The sequence below is a fragment of the Phacochoerus africanus genome, chromosome 5 (genome assembly GCF_016906955.1).
Source record: "Phacochoerus africanus isolate WHEZ1 chromosome 5, ROS_Pafr_v1, whole genome shotgun sequence".
Classification (NCBI taxonomy): domain Eukaryota; kingdom Metazoa; phylum Chordata; class Mammalia; order Artiodactyla; family Suidae; genus Phacochoerus; species Phacochoerus africanus.
In genome coordinates, this window is record NC_062548.1 from 131,712,550 (window position 1) to 131,732,198 (window position 19,649).

The 19,649-nt window shown below is 49.8% G+C and overlaps 1 long non-coding RNA gene across 1 annotated transcript; it reads left to right on the forward strand.

Annotated features, from left to right (window-relative positions):
- Positions 1-4,674: 4,674 nt before the first annotated feature.
- Positions 4,675-7,586, forward strand: LOC125126893 (uncharacterized). The gene is made up of 3 exons (XR_007134824.1): positions 4,675-5,062; positions 6,683-6,791; positions 7,461-7,586. It is a non-coding gene; the product is annotated as an uncharacterized LOC125126893 (long non-coding RNA).
- The last annotated feature ends 12,063 nt before the right edge of the window (positions 7,587-19,649 follow it).

Here is a 19,649-nt window from a genome sequence, read left to right on the forward strand (position 1 = left end):
AATGCTGCAATAAACATCGAGGTGCATATATCTTTTGGAAGGAGTGTCTTCATTTTCCTCGGATAAAACCCAGAAGTGGGATAGCTGGATCCTATGGTAGTTCTACTCTTATTTATTGAGGCATCTCCATACTGTTTTCCATAGTGGGGCGCACTGATTTTCATCAACAGGGCACCGGGGTTCCCTTTCCTCCACATCCTCACCAACTCTTGTGGGTTCTTGTCTTTTTGATCACAGCCTTTCTAACAGGCATGAGCTGATATATCTCCGTGATTTTGACTTGCGTTTCCCTAATAATCAGTGATGCTGCACCTCTTACCATGTGCTTGTTGGGCATCTCTATGTCCTTGGAAGAAATGTCTATTTAGCTCTTCTGCTCATTTTTTAAAAATTATGATTTTTTTCTCTTTTCAGGGTCTCGCCCACGGCACATGGAAGGTTCCGGGCTAGGGGTCAAAACGGAGCTGCAGTTCCCAGCCTACACCACAGCCACACCGATGCCAGATCTGAGCTGCATCTTCAACCTACACCATAGCTCATGGCAACACCAGATCCTTAACCCACTGAGTGAGGACAGGGATTGAACCAGCATCCTCATGGATCCTAACGAGGTTCATTACCGCTCATCCACAGTGGGAACTCTTTTTTTTTTTTTTTTTTCTCGTGGCTGAATTTTGAAGGATGAACAGGTTGCTGGCAGGCAGGTGATGGGAAAATGCAGCAGCAGGAAAGAGAAGTCTGGGGAACTCGCGGCACCTAGGAAGCACCAGGAAATATTTCTTTAACCAGTACATGAACCAGGTACGCTACTGGGCCAGCGAACAAAGCAGAAAAAATCCCTTACCTGGTGGAGCCCACATTGCTTGTGGCTGTGAGGTGGATGGGCCTGGGCGGAGAACAGCTGGGACTTGTTAGGACAACTGCACTGGGCCTTTCTCTCTTTGACAAGTCAAGGAGAAAGTTAATTGCGGGAGCTGAGCTCTGCTGCCGTAGAAAGATAAGATGGGAGTTCCCACGGTGGCTTGGCGGTAATGAACCTGACTAGCACCCATGAGAACTTGGGTTTGATCCCTGGCCTCGTTCAGTGCATTAAGGATCTGGCATTGCTGTGAGCTGTGATGTAGGCCAGCAGCGGCAGCCCCAATTTGACCCCAACCCTGGGAACTTCCATACGCCACAGCATGGGGAAGGTCCCGGGCCTGGGATTGAACCAGAGCCACAGCCGTGACAATGTGGGATCCTTAACCACTTGGCCACCAGGGAACTCCCCCCTAATGGCTCCTTACCTGAGTGGGTCTCCCTCAGTCGTTATGACCGTGGCCAACAGAAGAGCCGGTTGTGGATGCTGAGCTGGGCAGGCAGTGCAGGCACCCCACAGTGCTCCTTGTCGCCTGGGGAAGCAGGGAAAGATCTGAGCCCCTTCACCCCAAAATTTCCTTGTCATGCCAGCAGGAGACAGTCCCTCCCTTTTCCTCTTCCAGAATCTTCCTCCCCTCTGTGGCCCCTGGCTCTTCTGTTCTGCCTGGGCCCGGGGAGCTGCTCACTAATCCCCGCGAGGGATTAGGCAGCCTGGCCGACCAGCGGTTTAGGAACAACTGTCCTTCTTATGTTTCTGCAACGCTCCACTCTCACATCCATCATCTCGCCTGATCCCCCAGCAGCCCTGTGAGACAGGCATCAGCGGTACCATCTCCGGCAGCCCTGTGAGACAGGCATCAGCGGTACCATCCCCGGCAGCCCTGTGAGACAGGCATCAGCGGTACCATCTCGGCAGCCCTGTGAGACAGGCATCAGCGGTACCATCTCCGGCAGCCCTGTGACACAGGCATCAGCGGTACCATCCCCGGCAGCCCTGTGACACAGGCATCAGCGGTACCATCCCCGGCAGCCCTGTGAGACAGGCATCAGCGGTACCATCCCCGGCAGCCCTGTGACACAGGCATCAGCGGTACCATCTCCGGCAGCCCTGTGACACAGGCATCAGCGGTACCATCCCCGGCAGCCCTGTGAGACAGGCATCAGCGGTACCATCTCCAGCAGCCCTGTGACACAGGCATCAGCGGTACCATCCCCGGCAGCCCTGTGAGACAGGCATCAGCGGTACCATCTCCAGCAGCCCTGTGACACAGGCATCAGCGGTACCATCCCCGGCAGCCCTGTGAGACAGGCATCAGCGGTACCATCTCCGGCAGCCCTGTGAGACAGGCATCAGCGGTACCATCTCCGGCAGCCCTGTGAGACAGGCATCAGCGGTACCATCTCCGGCAGCCCTGTGAGACAGGCATCAGCGGTACCATCTCCGGCAGCCCTGTGAGACAGGCATCAGCGGTACCATTTTAGATGGAAAAAAAAAAACAAAACAACAACCAGAAAGAAAGGGAAAAGGAAGAGAGTGGGTTTATCCCAGGTCACCAGGCCTGAGAGCAGAGCCAGCACCAAACCAAGGGAGGGGGACCCTGGGGCCAGGTGTTCTGACTCCTGGCTGTGTCCTCTTTCTACTGTAATATCCGTGACTCAGCAAAAGCATCTGAGACCCAAAGAAGTCAGTTTTTAACGGAGGGATTTCCAGCCTCTGTGACAAGTCACGGGGTTTGCTTTTGGCTGCGTGAGGCCTTTTAGGAACTGGACAAATTATACCCCACAAGCTGCTGCCTCCTCCTGGGGCGGGAGGGGCCGGGTGGGGTACAGTCTAGTGTCACAATCTCCCAGACAAGAGATACCATCTTCCTGCTGAGGTTTGGAATCCGGGGAGTCAATTGGAGACTCAGATAAACAACTACACCAGCTGGGGGCAAGAGAGCGGATGGTGATACATAGCATATCCTTCTCCTTTGACAGCTTCTAGGCAGAGTTGTGCCGAGAGAGAGAGAGAGAGAGAGAGAGAGGGAGAGGGAGAGAGAGAGAGAGGGAGAGGGAGAGGGAGGGAGAGAGAGAGAATGAAAAGGGGGGGGAATGAAAGAGAGAGGGAGAAGGAGGGGGGCAGGGGAGGGAAGTGGGTGTCAGCTGACGCCCTGGGTAATTAAAGCTGGCCGAGCGCCTCTCAACAAGGATCAGGAAGGTCTTTGCAAACATGAACGAGTCCTCCCCACCCTGTGAAGAGATCAGAATAGTTTCCAAGTGCATCAGCTGAAGGCCCAGGTGCTCCAGTGATTACCAGCGCCGCCTCCGTAGAGTCACCTGCGAGAGGGGACCAGATGGCCAAGCTCAGAGCATCATGCATCTGCCTGCTGGTCTGGGCCTTGGTGCTCGAGAGAGACCGTGGTCCCAGCTCAGCTCTGGGGACAAGCGTGGCGGGTCGCACGTCTTCCTACTCTTTCCCTTTTATGCTTTTCCTTCTGCAGCCGGTGGTGGAGAATTGAAGTCATCTACCAACCTGGGAAACCTCAGGGCAAGGGTTTGTCAAGGACACACTCGCATGGAGCACTGGGGGCTCACGTCTAAGCACATTTCTCAGGGTCGTTTCTGTGACTCCAAGACAATGACCCTCTTCTCCACATCACGTCCCCGGGCTCCGACTCCTCCGAAGCAGAAGACCCTGGAATGGCAACCAACGCCTTGACATCTGGCCAAGAGGCAGGTGGGCGGTTCCGGTGGATGCCAGCGTGAGATGATGCCCCCGAGGATGAGACGCCCCCTTTCCCAAAGCCTCTGGAGTCCCACCACCATCACTCCAGCCCTGAAACTTTGGGGAACCCCAGAGAGAAGAGGGTAGGGGGCTCTACCATGACTGAGGTTAGTGGTTCCGAACCCAGAGAGAGGGCTAGTGAAAAGAGAAAAAGCACTTTGTCAAGAGTCGCATGGATCTTAGTTCTTAGTATCGCTTTTCTTGGCAGAATTGCGTCTCAACTCCTTGTGCTGCCTATCCATGGAAGGGCGTGATGCCTTAAGCCATCATAAAACAGTCAACTAAAGTGAAAGAAAGAAGAATCAAGATGAAGCTACAGTGCGAAGATGAGAACACTTCAGAAAGTCGCCCTCTGTGCCCTGCTAAAGGCCTCTGTCCCCCGGGGTGGGGGGTTCGTGGTGACATTCTTGCATTTAAGCTTTCAAGACGGGTCGCCGGCTCATTCCTTTAGCAAGTGTTTCCTCAATGTTCTGAGGGGCTCAGGCCTCGCTGTCCCGACTTTTTGGGGCACAAAGAGGTCAGGGGTGCCCGGGTGGGTGTGACCACAGGCCCTGTGTCTCTCCAGCCAGGCTTGTCACCATGTCCCCTGTTTTTTTTTTCTAAAGGAGCTCGTCTGCCTACAGGAATTCCTTCCGCCTCGCTCCAGCGAGTTTAAATTTGCTGAAATCTCAGTCTCGGCTTCTAATCTTTCTAGTCTGGGTGATTTTCAACAAAAAGCTGAGAAGCTCTTTCAGGTTCCAATTTCTTAGGGAGAAAGAGGCCAGACATGAAACAATTCCTAAAAACCTCAAGCCAGTCCTCCTCACACCCCCCAAAAGCTACTGGGGAGGCCCCTTTCCTTCCAGAACCCCGTTCCTGTGCCAACGTGGGGCCCTGTGCCCTGAGCCCTCCCGAGATCCGTCTCTACATGATTTGCCCTGACGCTCCCCAGAGCGCCCTCTGCCCTGTTCCCAAGGGCAGCTCGCCGGCCCCACGCCCAGCACAGCCCTGGCTTTGACCTTCAAGCCCTCCTGTGTCACCGTCCCTGTCTCTGGCCTGGAGGCCGCTCACAGCACCCCTGGGTGAACACCCTGCCCAGGCCAGTATTTCTGGCCACATGTCACCTGGTGTCTCCCTGCCTGGAACGCAGGACCAGAATGAACACGCCCAGACCTGCCTGGCTTTCTTTTCTGTTGAACTTGGGCCTACTTCTCAAGGTGGCGTCACTTTCCTTCGGGAGCATCCGCCTTTGGTCTGCCCTCCCTGAAAAGTGAAGCATGGCTTCCACCTGCATCCACTGAGCTCTGCACCCATTTGCAACTTGTGTTGATCCCGGGCACGGCACAGGAGCAGCTGAATGGTGTCCATCAGTCTGTGAGTGACCCTGGGAAGAAGCGAAGGTCAGGAGACCCGGAGATGCCTGCAGGCGTGTGGTGTGGACATCTGACCAAGGGGCAGGTGGGCGGTTTCGGTGGATGCTAGTGTGAGATGATGACCCTGAGAATGAGACGTCCCCTTTCCCAAAGCCTCTGGAATTTCCACCACCGTCACTCCAGCCCTGAAAATTTTGGGAACCCTAGAGAAGAGAGGGTAGGGGACTCTGCCACTGAGGTTCGTTGTTCCGACCCTGGAGAGAGGGCTAGTGAAAAGGGAAAAATTTCTAGTTTTTGCCTATTTGATTTCTGAGAGTCATACCACTTCACCAGATTTTCTTGGCCATGGTTTCAAGTCATGTGATACACAAAGATGGACTCGGGAGTTCCCTAGTGGCTCAGTGGGTTAAGGATCCGGTGTTGTCACTGCTGTGGAGCGGGTTCGATTCCCGGCCCTGGACCTTCTGCGTGCCAAAAAACCCCAAACAAAGCGGGTCTCTGGAGAGTCCCCAGAGTGCTCTCGCAGTGATCCGAGGCTTCATTCATTTACAGCAGACATGTGCAGACCTTTGAACTGCTGCAGAAGGGTTTTCAGAGTTAAGAAAGAGGTGTTTGCACTAAGTAGGCTTGTCATCTAAGTATCTTGGTCATGATGTTATCTGTGTATTTATTTGCAATACTTGGGCACTGGGAGAGTGTAGATTATCTTCCTCGCTTTTTAGGACTAATGAGGCCTCTTGGAACATAGGTTTCCTTTTCAGAAACATCCTTTCCTAAACCGAGCCTCTCCCAGGAAGTGGTGCTGAGCTTGGCTCTCTGACGGATGCAGGTCTGGTGACAGAGGAGGTTTGCCGATCACCCACCACAAGGCCTGGGAAGGTTTCCAGCTGCAGAACGCTCCCCCCGCCCCCACCCCTTTAGCACGTGATAGATCGTCTGTGTCATTGTCAGGGGGACTGGCCACGTGGTAGGAGAATAATGTGGGGGCAGCCAGAGGTCTGGAGCAGCCTTTGGTGAATCTTGTAAGGTTTGAAAACACACACACACACACAAAGGAGCCAAGTTGTTTAATGGCCTTCGTTACATCAACGAAATTAACCAACACCGAACTATGCAAGCCAGACTCCACGGTCACGAGCACAACTTGCTGCTTGAAGCAGCTGCAAGAGGAGTCGTCTGTGTTCTGCCTTGCGGTGTTATTATCGTAAGGAGTGAGGGAGGGAAGCACTCTGTCTAGAACTACGTAAGGATGTGATACGAATAATGACAGCTAGACCATATTTGCTTTCTGTGACTGTAGGGCTTAAAAGTAAAACCTATTTAGGGATGTGTGTGTGCATTAACCTTTTAGAAATCCCTCTAGAAAAAGATATTTTGCAGGGTAGCCATTTCCACCAGCACTGGAAATTCTGACCTTCTTCAACTCTTGCATCTATATACAAAAGAGTATCTTGGGAGAACTCCTGTTGTGGCTCATCAGGTTACGAACCTGACTAGTATCCATGAGGAGGCAGGTTCGATCCCTGGCCTTTCTCACGTGGTTGTGGCTGGCAGCTGCAGCTCTGATTTGATCCCTAGCCTGGGAACTTCCACATATGGCCCTTAAAAAGCTAAAAAAAAAAGAAAGAAAGAAAGAAAAAGAAAAAAATCCTAACATCTTCAGCCCTCCAGGTTTTTTTTTTCATTCTTTCATTTGTTCATACAGCACACATCTGTCAACTGGTCTGGAGCCAGCGAGCCTCCATCGAGAATGTGGTCCTTGTTTCAGACTCTGACACCCACCCCACTCCTGACAAGAAGTGTGTCAAGAGAAGGTGTGTTTGGTGCGCTGGTCCAGGAGGCCAGCACTGCCCGGGGGGTTACGAGGCCACTGTAGACATGAATTCTGACCTTGAACAGCAAGGAGGAGGAAAGTAGAGAAGCCAGAACCAGTCTTGGAGTCAGCGGGCTGCGGGTGGGGCCAGAGTCAAGGGACAAAGCCAAAGGACGTAGAGCTGGTTGTGCGAGGAGAGGAGGGGGACGGGGATCAAGGCCACAAGGTCCCATGACCCAGATCCCTTGTCCAACTCCAGGCTGGCTCAGAGGCTGAGGCTTGGGGCCCCGGCCCCCAGGGGCATCCTCCTGGGCCAGAACCTGGGTTCTGATGGTCCTGCTCCTCCTAAGGGCTTTACCTCCTGCCTCAGCCTCGGGTCCTGAGGCTGGTCTGCACGTCTGTTGCCATCTGCCCGTCCCTGTTTGGGCAGATGCCCAGGCTCTTGATCTTGTCCTGCCTAATAAGCCTTGTGCCTTGTTCTCCGTGGACAGAGTCCTAGGCTTCAGAGCCGACTGGACCCCACCTCTGGGGCCATCCTAGGCTCGCAGTTCTGGCCCACCCCCCACTCCAGGGTCTGCTTTTTTCCTGCTCACAGCTCGCTGTTCTTGCCCTGTATGACACTCGACCCGATCTGTGCATTTGTGTTCGTTACGCATGTTTGTTTTTCCAGTGAAATTGTCAACTTCCTGAGAACAAGGGCCATGCAAGTTCTTTCTCCTGCTGACGTCTCAGCTCCTGGCACAAGGCATATTTGTTGAAAGAGTGAATGAATGAATGAAAACAAATAAATGAATGTATGCACACTGCTTCATTCTAAAAAGTAACTTCATTTTTATTGTCATTATTTTTAGGCGGCACCTGTTACATATGGAAATTCCTGGGCCAGAGAAGGAATCCAAGCCGCAGCTGCAAACTGTGGCCCAGCTGCGGCAACACCAGATCCTTAACCCACTGCACCCGACAGGGGATGCAACATGCACCGCCCCAGAGACAACGCTGGATCCCTGACCTGCTCGCCACAGCAGGAACTCCCTAAAAAGTCATTTCCGGCAGCTTCCTTTTGCCTTTGTTATTTTCCTTGGTTCTTGAACACTTCTGGAGGGCTAGACTGCTTTTCAAACTTAAGAAAGGCCCAGATAGTGTTAATGGATCTGCTTGCCGGAGGCCACATGGCCTGTTTGGGGAGAGCTGGATGGAAGCCAGATCCTGGCACCAGTCACTCTAACCCTTATTCAAAAGTCTTGGGGGTGGACACACACACACACACACACACACACACACACACACACGCGTGCACACACATAGTAACTAGAGGGGGGACAGAAAGGGTCCTGGGCCTGAGGGCAGAACAATGTACCATAAACAGCAACGGTCGTGACGCTTCCTTTACAGACCCCCACCCCCACCCGGCCCTGGGGAGAGGCCTGCAGAGCAGGAAGCACTGACTTTGACATTCCTGACATTTCGGTGTCCACCAGCCATGGTGACCACAGCCCTCCCTGGAACAGCCTCTGGGGCGCCAGCCAGCTGAAGTCTTGCGGCAGGAAGAGCTGGAGGGCTGGAAAGGGGTCCCTACAGCTCCAGAGCCTCCCTGGGGGTTTCAGGGTTCCCCCATGACCCCGGGACTCACACTCTGGCTGGCTGCTCCCTCCTGCACAGCCCAACCACTGCAGGGCCATTGTCTGCATCTGCGTCTTAAAGAGCTGCGTAGCTAGAATTTTAGAAAGGACCTGCTCTTGTTAGGGATCGCGGAGAATTGGGTGTGTTTCATGTTCCTTTCACAGGCCCTCCTCCCTAAATGAAGCATGCAGGCGGCATCCAGACACGCATCCAGACTCTGCTGAGCCTCCCACACCCGACCGGTTCCCCACACCTGCAGCTCCTCGAAGGACGCCCAGCCCCTTGGTTCTGCCCGCACCCTCTCCCCCCTACCCAGAAGGGAGGGCCCCTCCCTGCTCTCTGCTCCTGCCTCTGCCTTTTACCCATTCTGGCACTTTCTGGGCAGGCTGGAGCCACCTCAGCTCCCGAGACTGCGGCCCGGCCGTTTGCACCCCACAGCCGGAGGGCCTGTGTGCTTCTCTGGGCCCTCTGACAACCTCTGCCGGTGCTCCAGGGGACCAAACAGACTGAGCGGGGCCGGCGCCTGGACGGTCCTGCAGGGCCGGCCCGCCTCTCTGATGTGGGGGTGCCAGCCCCTCCCGGGCAGGCTGCTGGGCAGGACGGTGAGGAGTAAGCCCAGGAGGGTCCACCTTGGTGGAGGAGACCATGGGGGCAGCGGGTGTGCTCTCCTTGGCTGTCAGGGAAGCCCTTCCTCCCCACTGGACGCCAGTTTATTCATTGGTGGCAGAAGATGATGGATCTGCCTCTCTCAGATCCCATCTTGCTTTTTGCTTTTCATACGTTTAGGTTGTTCCTCTAGCTTAGACTCCCGGGACGGACACCTGTGAAGTCCGCGGTGTGTCCGCACACCCCCTCTGTGCCCCCTTCCTTCCCCACCCCTCTGGGCATCTCAGCACCCTCCACGTGGGCCCACCTGGAGTGCAGGCGGAGTGCAGCCCAGGGACTCGGTGGGGTTGGAGCAGCAAAGGGCCCCTGCGTTTGCCAGGCTCCCTGGCATGTGGGCTTTTGGAGACTTGTTATTTCACTTCCTGGCCTTCCTGCCAAGCGCCCTCCAGCCTCCGCAGCGGCCGGGCAGGTTCAGCTGAGGATTCTGACCACTGCTGCCTTCATCTCTGGCATATCAAGTAGGCTTGCGTGGCCACGGTCAATGCTTCTTGTCCCCTCAGCTGCCACTTCTGCTGGGTGCTGGGCGCATCGGCTCCCCCCAAATCCAGACCATCTCAGGGTCACGCTAGGACCCCAGGAGTGGATTTGGTTTTCGTCCGCTTGCATGGTTTCAGCCTCTAGAGCTCAAAATGGCATGAAGGACAGAATAATAATGATAGAATTTCAGGGAGAATTTTAGGGGAAGTGGGTGGTCACACCTCTGTACACTTCCCTCTCCCAGGAAGGGTGCTCCTGTGGGCAGAGGATGTGGCCATGAGCAATGCCTTCGGAAGCTTTTCTCCCAAGGCTCCTTAAACTCAGAGACGAGTGAGCAAGCGCTGATTACAGAAAAGCATCTCAGCTCCCACATAAAAGCATCTCTGCTCCTGAGGGATCACATTTCCATGAAGTTTCCTCTCTTAGTTTAATCCTGCTCCTTAATAGGTCAACGTTTGCTTTTACCTAAAAATATTTTCAGTCACCGACTGACCACTTAATTTACTGATTTCACCCCAGATCTTTGCCTGAACTTGACACATCAGAAAGATGCTCCCCTCCATTCTGGCCCAGGCTCACAAGGACCCCAGTTTGAGGAACTGACTAAAGACCTCGCTCCACTGTCTCTGCTGGGTGTCATGAAGGTGCCACTCACCACAGGTGTTGGCACCTACCAAGACTCCAGCTCCCCCCACCCCCCCACATCCTGCTGCTAGCACTTTCCATTCGCTTTCACGGTAAAGTTGAAGGTTCAGAGCTCAACAAGAGTGCATGTAAATTCTCCCCAAAGGGTCCCTCTTTGAGCACATACTCCCTCTGGATGCGGCCGAGCAGGAATGAGAGGTTTTTAGGGTGATGGGATGAGGGTCTTGGCTAGACGCCCCTTAGAGGATCCCGTGCTTTAGGATCACAGACTAATTAACAGAAGGGTTGGGGGGCTGGAGCTCTGGCCAGCTGGGTAACCACGTGCTGCCTGTGTGGCTCCAGAGCTGTGCACGTGCTAGAACTCAGCTAAGTTTGGGTGGCTTGAGCTGTTCTTTTTTTTTTTTTCTTTTCTTTTTCTGCCACCCCTGTGGCCTACAGGGATTGGATCTGAGCCAAAGCTGTGAGCTACGCCACAGCTGCAGCAACGCTAGATCCTTAATTCCCTGTGCCAGGCTGGGAATTGAACAAGTGCGTTCACAGAGACAAGCTGGATCCTTAACCCACTGCACCACAGCAGCAACGCTGAGCTGTTCTATTTCTGAGAACACTGCTCTGTTATTATGCAGCTTAAGGTGGGACCACTTGTATGATCAGGTCGACCAAGATGGCTGTTCTCTTGCTCTCTGTCCATCCCCTGCTGGAGCAGCACCTGCTTCACCTACACCCACTCACCTGAACTCACCTTTCCACCTACTTGCCCCAGGCCCAACTGGTGGTTGTTCTAGCTTTAGACCAAAACATCTCTACCAAGATAGTCTATCAGCCTGGCAGTGAGGGGTGTGCCCCTCTGCTAGTTTTCTTGGTAACAAATGACATCAATTCTGCCTGTAACTGGTAACCTCCCCCTGCCCCTGGGGGCAAAGACTGCTGCCCCGTCCTAGCCCCTCTCAGACACACATGGCGATGGAGGCGGGGAGGGGGCAGTGTCACTCCAGGATGCTACTGACGTGTAAGATTCCACATCCATTAAACCACTGATGTCTCTGTAGCCGACTTTGGGCTCTTTCTTCAGTCTTTTTTTGTTGTTGTTGTTTTAGGGCCGCACCCGAGGCATATGGACGTTCCCCGGCCAGGGGGTCTAGTCGGAGCTGTAGCTGCTGGCCTACGCCACAGCCACAGCAATGCAGGCACTGAGCCGTGTCTGTGGCCTGCATCGCAGTTCATGGCAACGCCAGACCCTTAACCCACTGAGAGAGGCCAGGGATCGAACCCGCATCTTCGTGGATACTAGTCGGGTTCGTTAACTGGTGAGCCATGACAGGAACTCCTCTTTCTTCAGTCTTGAAGCTGGCCAAGTGCAGGCCTTGTGGCATAATATGACCATGGCGTGGGTCTCGGGGGTTGATTAATGTTTAGGAAACCTGAATCTGAATCCAGTCATCCAGTGATCCTGCCAGGCAGCTGGAAGGGCCCCTTTTCTTAGTAATACCCTCCCGGTTGTGGTGCAGACGGCGGCCACATCGCATGTGTGAGGACATAGGCACAGGCACACTGGCTCAGGTGGCTGGGAGTGGCTGGGGGCAGAGGGTCTGGGGGTGGTGGTGAGGAGGTGGGACAGCAGGCAGGACCAGAGCGGCAAGGACCTCCTGTTGGCCATGCTTGGAGCTTGAGTCTCATCTTGAAGGTTCTGATCTTGAAGGTTCATCTTGAAGACCGAGGGGAGAAGTTTTGAAACCACACATCTTAGAGTTGAGCCCAAACCCAGTCACACCTCCAGTGGGATTTGAACCCAGCTGGAATTCGGACTGGGACTCAAACCCATGGTCTTCCAGCTTAAATTGCACATCTGGTGTCCGGACTTACCGAAGCTCAGGTTTCTTGTGTCTCACCACAGAAAGAATTCCGTGAGAGACAAAGCGAGAGGTAAGAAGTGGATTTATTTAGAGAGATATAGACATTCTATACTCAGAAGGGCGGTAGGTCTCAAGAGGCAAGAATGCACTGAAATATGCAGTTTTTATAGGGTGGGTCATTTCATAGGCTAATAAGTGGCAGGATTATTCCAATCATTTCAGGGAAGGGGCGGGGACTTCTCAGAATTAGGCCACCGCCCACTTTTCAGCCTTTTGCAGTTGCCTGGGAACTGTCATGGCGCCTGTGGGCGTGTCCTTTGGATGCTAATGTATTACAATGAGCGCATAATGAGGCCCAAGGGTCTCTGGGAGTCGAAGCTTCGCCATCTTGGACCCAGCTGGTTCCAACCAGTTTTTGTCGCCTCCTCTGCCGCCTTTAAAGCTGTGCCCTGCCCCTTTCCCTCCTGCCTGGTTCTCCCGCCCAGCTTTGTAGTTCTGGAAGATTCCTCCGGCTCAGCTTGGAGAGAGCGGATCCTAGGGAAGGAAGACGGAGGCGGGGAGCCCAGCTCGGGCCCTGCGGCACCAGCGAGGGCAACATGCAGGTGAGAGCGCTGGGGCCCGGGCGCCCGAGCTCCTGTCTTCTGGAAGAAGAGGGGCCCCCGCCGGGGGTCGCGGGTGGCCGCTCCGGCGCGGGCGAGATGCTTGGGGGGTGCCACCCAGGGGTGTGTGCCTTTGCTCCTGTGTAATCAGACGCTGCTCTTTCTCTAAGGTGATCAGACGCTCTCCTTCCGGTGGGGCTGTTATTGCGAAATGTCCCAGTCCCCCCGGGGTGATGGTTGGCCCCATTCTCAGGTGGAGAGAAAACCAGGACGGCCAGGCCGGTGTCCCTCGGGGAGGCGCCGGGACCCGCGTACAGAATCATCTCCTCTCAAAGGGAGCTGTGGGGCCTGCTCTCCGCCCCCCCCCCCCTGCGCTCCCCGCTCCCCCAAGATCTCCTGATTCCCCCAGATTCCCCGGCTAGCTGTGCCTAACCACGTCCCCCCAGCAGCTGAAGAGAACCCCGCCGTGTGGCCAGGCCACTCAAGATGGTTGTCGTCCTGCTCCCCGTGTGTCCCCTGCCTCCCCCGACGGACCTTGCTATGTCCTCGCCCAGCCCCCAGCTAGTGATGGCTTATCGGAGAGGCCCCTCTGCTGGTTTCCCTGGTAACTGATGAGCCAGCCTGGTGTAACTCACCCTGTGATTGGCAATTTCCCCTTCCCCTGGGATCGAAGGCTGCCACACAAGGTGGGCGGCTCTTTTCTTTGGTCTTAAAGCTGGGTAAGCCCAGGCCTAGGCCTGGGGAGTGCGGCCCAACAGTTGCAGTTCTGGTTTGAGGGGGATGCTGGAGGCAGGTCCTCAGAGCAGAGGTAATACGGGGCGCATCTCCAGAGCTGGTGAGCACTAGGGGCACGTGGGCACTTGAGCTGCGGGAGGGGAGTGTCAGAATTGTATCTCCATCACCAAGTGCCTGGGCAAAATAACTCCTCACGGATGCTTGTCAAATGAACCGATGAATATGTTTCGTGCCTTAAAAATTGATCAGCGTAATCCACCACATCCACAAAAGAAGAGAAACAAAAAAGAAACCCCACGATCATCACAATGAATTCAGGAAAAGCAGGTGACAAAATTCAGCATCAATTTATGACCAAAACAAATCTCAGCAAACTAGAAATCATAGGGAATTTTCTCAACCTGATAACGATTCCCATGCTAATAGCACTCTTTTTTTTTTTTTTTTTTTGCTTTTTAGGGCAGTACCCGCAGCATATGGAAGTTCCCATGCTAGGGGTCGAATTTGAGCTACAGCTGCCAGCCACAGCCACAACAAGGACGGATCAGAGCTGAATCTGCACCCTACACCACAGCTCACGGCAATGCTGGATCCTTAACCCACTGAGCGAGGCCAGGGATTGAACTCGCATCCTTATGGACAATACTCGGGTTTGTTACTGCTGAGCCAGAAAGAGAACTTCTAACAGCACTCTTAACGGTAAAAGGCTCAAGGCTTTTCCCCTACGGTGAATAAAAAAGAAGGCTGACTGCTATCACCACTTGTATCCAGTATCACCCTGGAGGTCCTAGCCAGAGCAGGAAGGCACAGAAGAAACAAATAGCATATAGAATGGAAGAGACCAAACGGTTCCTATTTGCAGATGAGAAGATTGTAGAAATTCTCTTAAGGATCTGGTGTTGCCATGAGCTGTGATGTAGGGTGCAGATGCAGCTTGGATCCTGCCTTGCTGTGGCTCAGGTGTAGGCCCGTGGCTACAGCTCCAGTTCGACCTCTAGCCTGGGAACCTCCTTATGCTGTGGGTGTAGCCTTAAAGAAAAAAAAATTGTAGAAATTCTCAAAGAATCTATCCAGAAGTCGCTAGAGTAAGTAAGTTTTTTCAAGGCCGCAGAATACAATATCAATATATAAAAGCTAACCAATCATATTTATGTGTTTTGGTAATGAACAATTTGGAATTGAAAAAAAAAGTACCTTTAAAAACAGTACCCTAAAGGGAGTTCCCATTGTGGCTCAGTGGGTTAGGAACCTGACAGGTATACACGAGGACGCAGATTTGATCCTTGGCCTCACTCAGTGGGTGAAGGATCCGGTGTTGCTGCACGCTGCAGCATAGGTCGCAGATACGGCTTGGATCCCACGTTGCTGTGGCTGTGGCGTAGGCTGGCAGCTGCAGCTCTGATATGACCCTTAGCCTGGGAACTTCCATGTGTTGTGGCGGGGGTGGGGGGCCCTAAAAAAATACAATTAATTAAAAGGAGTTCTCTGGTAGCCTAGTGGTTAAGGACTCAGTATTGTCACTGCTGTGGATCAGGTTCAGTTCCTGCCTTGGGGACCTCTGCATGCCACAGGTGTGGTCAAATAAATTAATAAAAATAAAACAGCACCCTTAAAAAGTAAAACATACAGGTATAAATCTAATAAAATATGTGCAGAATCTGTATGCTAAAAATAACAAAACATGGGCTGTGTGCACATGGGACCAGGTTAAGGGGCATTCAAACTGGCATCCTATTTAATGAAATGTGTTTGGGGATTTGCAGTCACATTTGTGCATATTTGAGATAGTTCTAGCTGTTTCAGTATAAGTATGACATCCAGGAATAATCCTGTTATCCACTTACACGGCATCATGACCCAAGGTGCAGGTTTGTAATAAGAACGTGTCCTCTGTGCACAGCACTGGGAGGATGTGTAGCCACTGATGAAATGAGGTTTGGACACACAAAGCCAGCTTGTCTTCGGGATGGGTTTCCAATTATCAGATGTGTGTTCATTTCTATGATGCCTAATGAAAATAAAATTCTCTCCTCTTATTAAAGGAACATGCTTGATCATGCAGCATATTCAATTACGAACACATCAGAATCCTTTTTTTTTTCCTTTTGGATGAATGTATCAGAGTTCCCTTGAATACATTTGTGTGTGAAGTCATGTGTTGCATGTATTCTGGATAATCAGGAATAAAGAACCACAATTAAAATTTTTTCAGTCAGCCGTATTAGAAGAACGGTTGAATTGTTCTTCTGTTCCTCTGCCGTAAATGATTTTATAAGATTGCCATATAGGAAAACACAAAAAAGAAGGGGAAATATTATAGAAGTAAGTTAGGCATTCAAATAAAAATATTATGGTATTTTTTTCTGGGTTTGGTAATGTTTGTAATATTGATTGCTTTTTGAAATTTGAACTTTGTTGTGATTTCTTTTATATATCTATGTCTATATCCTTAGCTTATTCCCAATTTTATATTTATAATTTTTTTTTCTTTTTATGGCTGTACCTGCAGCATATGGAAGTTCTTGGGCTGGGGGTCGAATTAGAGTTGAAGCTGCAGGCCTAGGCTACAGCCACAGCAACCTGGATCCGAGGCATGCCTTTGATCTACACTGATGCTTGCAGCAATGCTAGAATCCTTAACCCACTTAGCAAGGCCTGGGATTGAATCTGCATCCTCATGGGCATTATGTCAGATTCCTAACTTGCTCAGCCACAAGGGTGACTCCTGTATAGTGTTTTATTATTTTTCTTAATAAAGGGATCTGAAATTGTTCAAGTTTTAGGCCCCTCCCAAAACCTACCTATGTCTGACCATTAAGCTAAAGGAGTGCAGAAAATGTAACAATACATATTTTTTTTTTTTTACATAACGACATGCATTTTATTTATTATTTATTTTTTAAATTACTCAAATGAATTTACCACATCTGTAGTTGTATAATGATCATAACAATCTGATTTCACAGGATTTCCATCCCACAGCCCAAGCACATCCCCCCACCCCCCAACAATACATATTTAATTAATATAAAAGAAAGCAAGAAAGAAGAAAGAGAATGTAAAAGATATGGGACAAATAGGAAAAGGTGATGATGAGATGGTAGCACTAAATGGAAATACAGCAAAAATTACATTAAATATAAATAAACTATGCACAATTAAGTTTCAAAAATTGATAAAATGGGTTTTTAAAAAACCCAACTATATGTTGCTTACAAGAGATAAATCTTAAATGTAAGGCTATTAATGCTGAAAAGTAAATTTGGAAAAAATAATTCAAACAAAACAAAAATAAAATAAAGTTAATTTAGCTATATGAACATGGCACAAATAGACTAAAAAAAAGAACATTATTATAACCTTATACCAATAAATTTGGAAGTTTCAATGAAACGCATAAATTCCTAGAAACCCACAGTTTACCAAAACTGATGCAAGAAGAAAGAGAAAATCTAAATACTTGAACACTTAATTTAAGAACTTTGCACAAAATACACTCCATGTCCAGATGGCTTCTCAAGTGAATGCTAGCAAACATTTAAGGAAGAAATACCAATTTTATGTATCTCTTCCAGAAAACAGAAAAAGAGGAAAGATTTCTTCAGACTTTTATGGGCCAGAAAAGTAGGCAAAACTAATATACATTGTTTGGAAGGAAGATCAGGTTGGTCATTGGGAAGGGCCAGAAGAATAGCTTCTGGGGTGCTTTTAAGGTTCCATTTCTTGTCCTAATTGGGGGTTACGTGAGTGTATTCACTTTGTAGTAATTCATCAAACTTGTCCTTAAAATATGTGCACATTTTTGTATACGTGTTGCCTTTCAATCTAAAGTTTCAATATTTTGGCGATGCCACTTTATAACTTTATAATCTTGGGTAACTTGTATAATCTCTCTAGGACTTCTTTTTGTCTATATGTTCATAGAATGGGGATAATGCTGATTTCTGTCTTACAGGGTGTGAGAATTAAATAAGACATGTTTCATAAATCAGCGTTTTGTGACTGGCCTGTGCTAGATGGCTCTTAAATATTCAAAATTATTAGGTACCAAGGACACTTAGTAGTGGAACTGGGAGTAGTCCGGATAGAATACTTTTCTGATCATATATCCTATATCACAGGGCTGCTTATTAGCTGACTTGAAAGGCTCGTCGGATTTACGTGGCCTTTGCTGAGAGTGATCATAGATGATCTGCACTCTCAGCTTCATTTTTTGCAAGAGATCAAGCATCTTCATGCCGCTTCACAATTCCTGCGTGTGCTCTTTGGAATCTCATGTATCTTAGTGTATCGACCCCTCACGAAAAACGAAAGTAAGCCCCAGGTATTCCACTCAGCATGTTAGAAAATGGTCCAGGGCGCCATCTAACATCCCAGACAGGAGGACCTCCTGCTGAATGAGTACCTTGGGCCAGGATTACACAGCCACCCAGTAGCTATCAAGTGACTGGACCGGAGTTAAATAAAACTGCATTGTTTAGCAGGACTCCTTTGAGTCCCGCAGCAACCGTGATCTCATTCAGTGGCATAAAGAAAAAAAAATTAAAAACACACCAGCTCCTAAACAGAATGTTTGGAAAAGTACTCAAAGATGAAGCAATTAAAAGGAGAGTCGTATGTCTTACTAATGAGCACATCAGTGGACTTCTGTCCAGTAGCTTTTATCCCGGTGCATGCGTTGTTGGATGTGAATCAGTGGTTCTTGAATCTTAATTAAATCAGCCAGCAAGAGATAATGACACGTGGTTCCTGAGCGGCAGTGATGACAGGGCCCTCTTACATAATCTCATTTTTTTTTAATGGAATCACACTATCTGAGATGGACATGAGGAAGTCCTTGTGTCCTACTGAACTGATTATCAGGAAATCCATTGATGCTACCAAGAGTCTGTATGCAGCTTTCTTTTGGCAAAGATGGATTAATGAACCGTTCCTTTGAATCACCTGCGGTGGGTTAGTTTTGTGATCAGCTGTGGTAGGCAGCACATTGGAGAAAGCACGAACTTTGGAGGAACACATCTGGATTCAAACCCTGGCTTAGCCACCACGACATGTATGATCTCGAGTAAGTAATTTGCCTTCTCGGCCCCACATAGTTCCTTTTCTGTGGGCTACTACTGCAAAAAGCACAAAGAGGCTGGACTTCACGGAGGCCGTTTGTATTCTATCTTATAGGGCACACTGAGCGCAGTGATGCATGGTAGGGCTTCTCTTTCAGCCGAGTAAGAGTGGTGGGGGACACAGCATGACATAGAGATTCTAACTGTCCAAGCAGTAATGAAGTTGACGTCTGGGGACAAAGCTCAAGCTCCTTCCATCAGTAGGGAGGCTCTGTTAGTTTACTAGAATCACTCGATTATTTATTTCATTCCTTTTGGCTTTATTTTCAGCACTCTCATAATGGTAAATAAATCCATACAAAAATATTTTCTTCCTAATAACCAAAGGAATGCAATTAAAGTAAGCTCCAGGGAACTTTTACAGTAAATTATCAAATCATCTAAAAAGTAATAAAAAGCAATAATGCTCTATGCAGGTAAAAGTATGGTGACAAAACCGGAACTTGCAGCCAGAATATTGTGCAACCTCATTAGAAAAATATTGATGTTTGTTCACTGCCATGTTCTCTAGTAAAACAAAAGCTATATGTAACTAAAATATCCAGCTACAAGAGGCTGTCTGAACAATTACATATCATCAACATGAAGACTTTGAAAAATGATCATTTTAAAAAGTATGTATAAACATCACAACATTTAACAGTATAAAAATTTTTAAAGCAGGGAGTTCCCTGGTGGCTCTGGGTTAAGGATCCGGCATTGTCACTGCTGTGGCAAAGGTTCAATCCCTGGTCCCCAGCATTTCTGCTTTCTGTAGGCACAGCCAAAAAAACCCAAAATAAACAATTTAAAAGCAGACTGCAAAAGTATATTTATGATGTGATTGCAACAACATGGAAAGTTCATATATGGCCAAAGAGTGGAAACCATATGTGAAAAGGCAAATCATTTTTATATTAGAATGGTGAAGTTACAAGTAGTACCTCACAGATTGACTTACATTGTTTTTGAAAGAGAACAGTCTTGAGAACTTTGATGTCCTGCTCGTCTTTCTTTGATGTGTATCTTACTGTCCTGTAATAGTAAAGGTCACTGAAGAAATTACTTCTTTCACCTGGTATGAGCTGGTTAGATAATGTGGGTAACATTTAAGCAGACTTTATGGCCAAAATCTAAGCCCAGTGAGTTGAAAAGAAAACCTTCT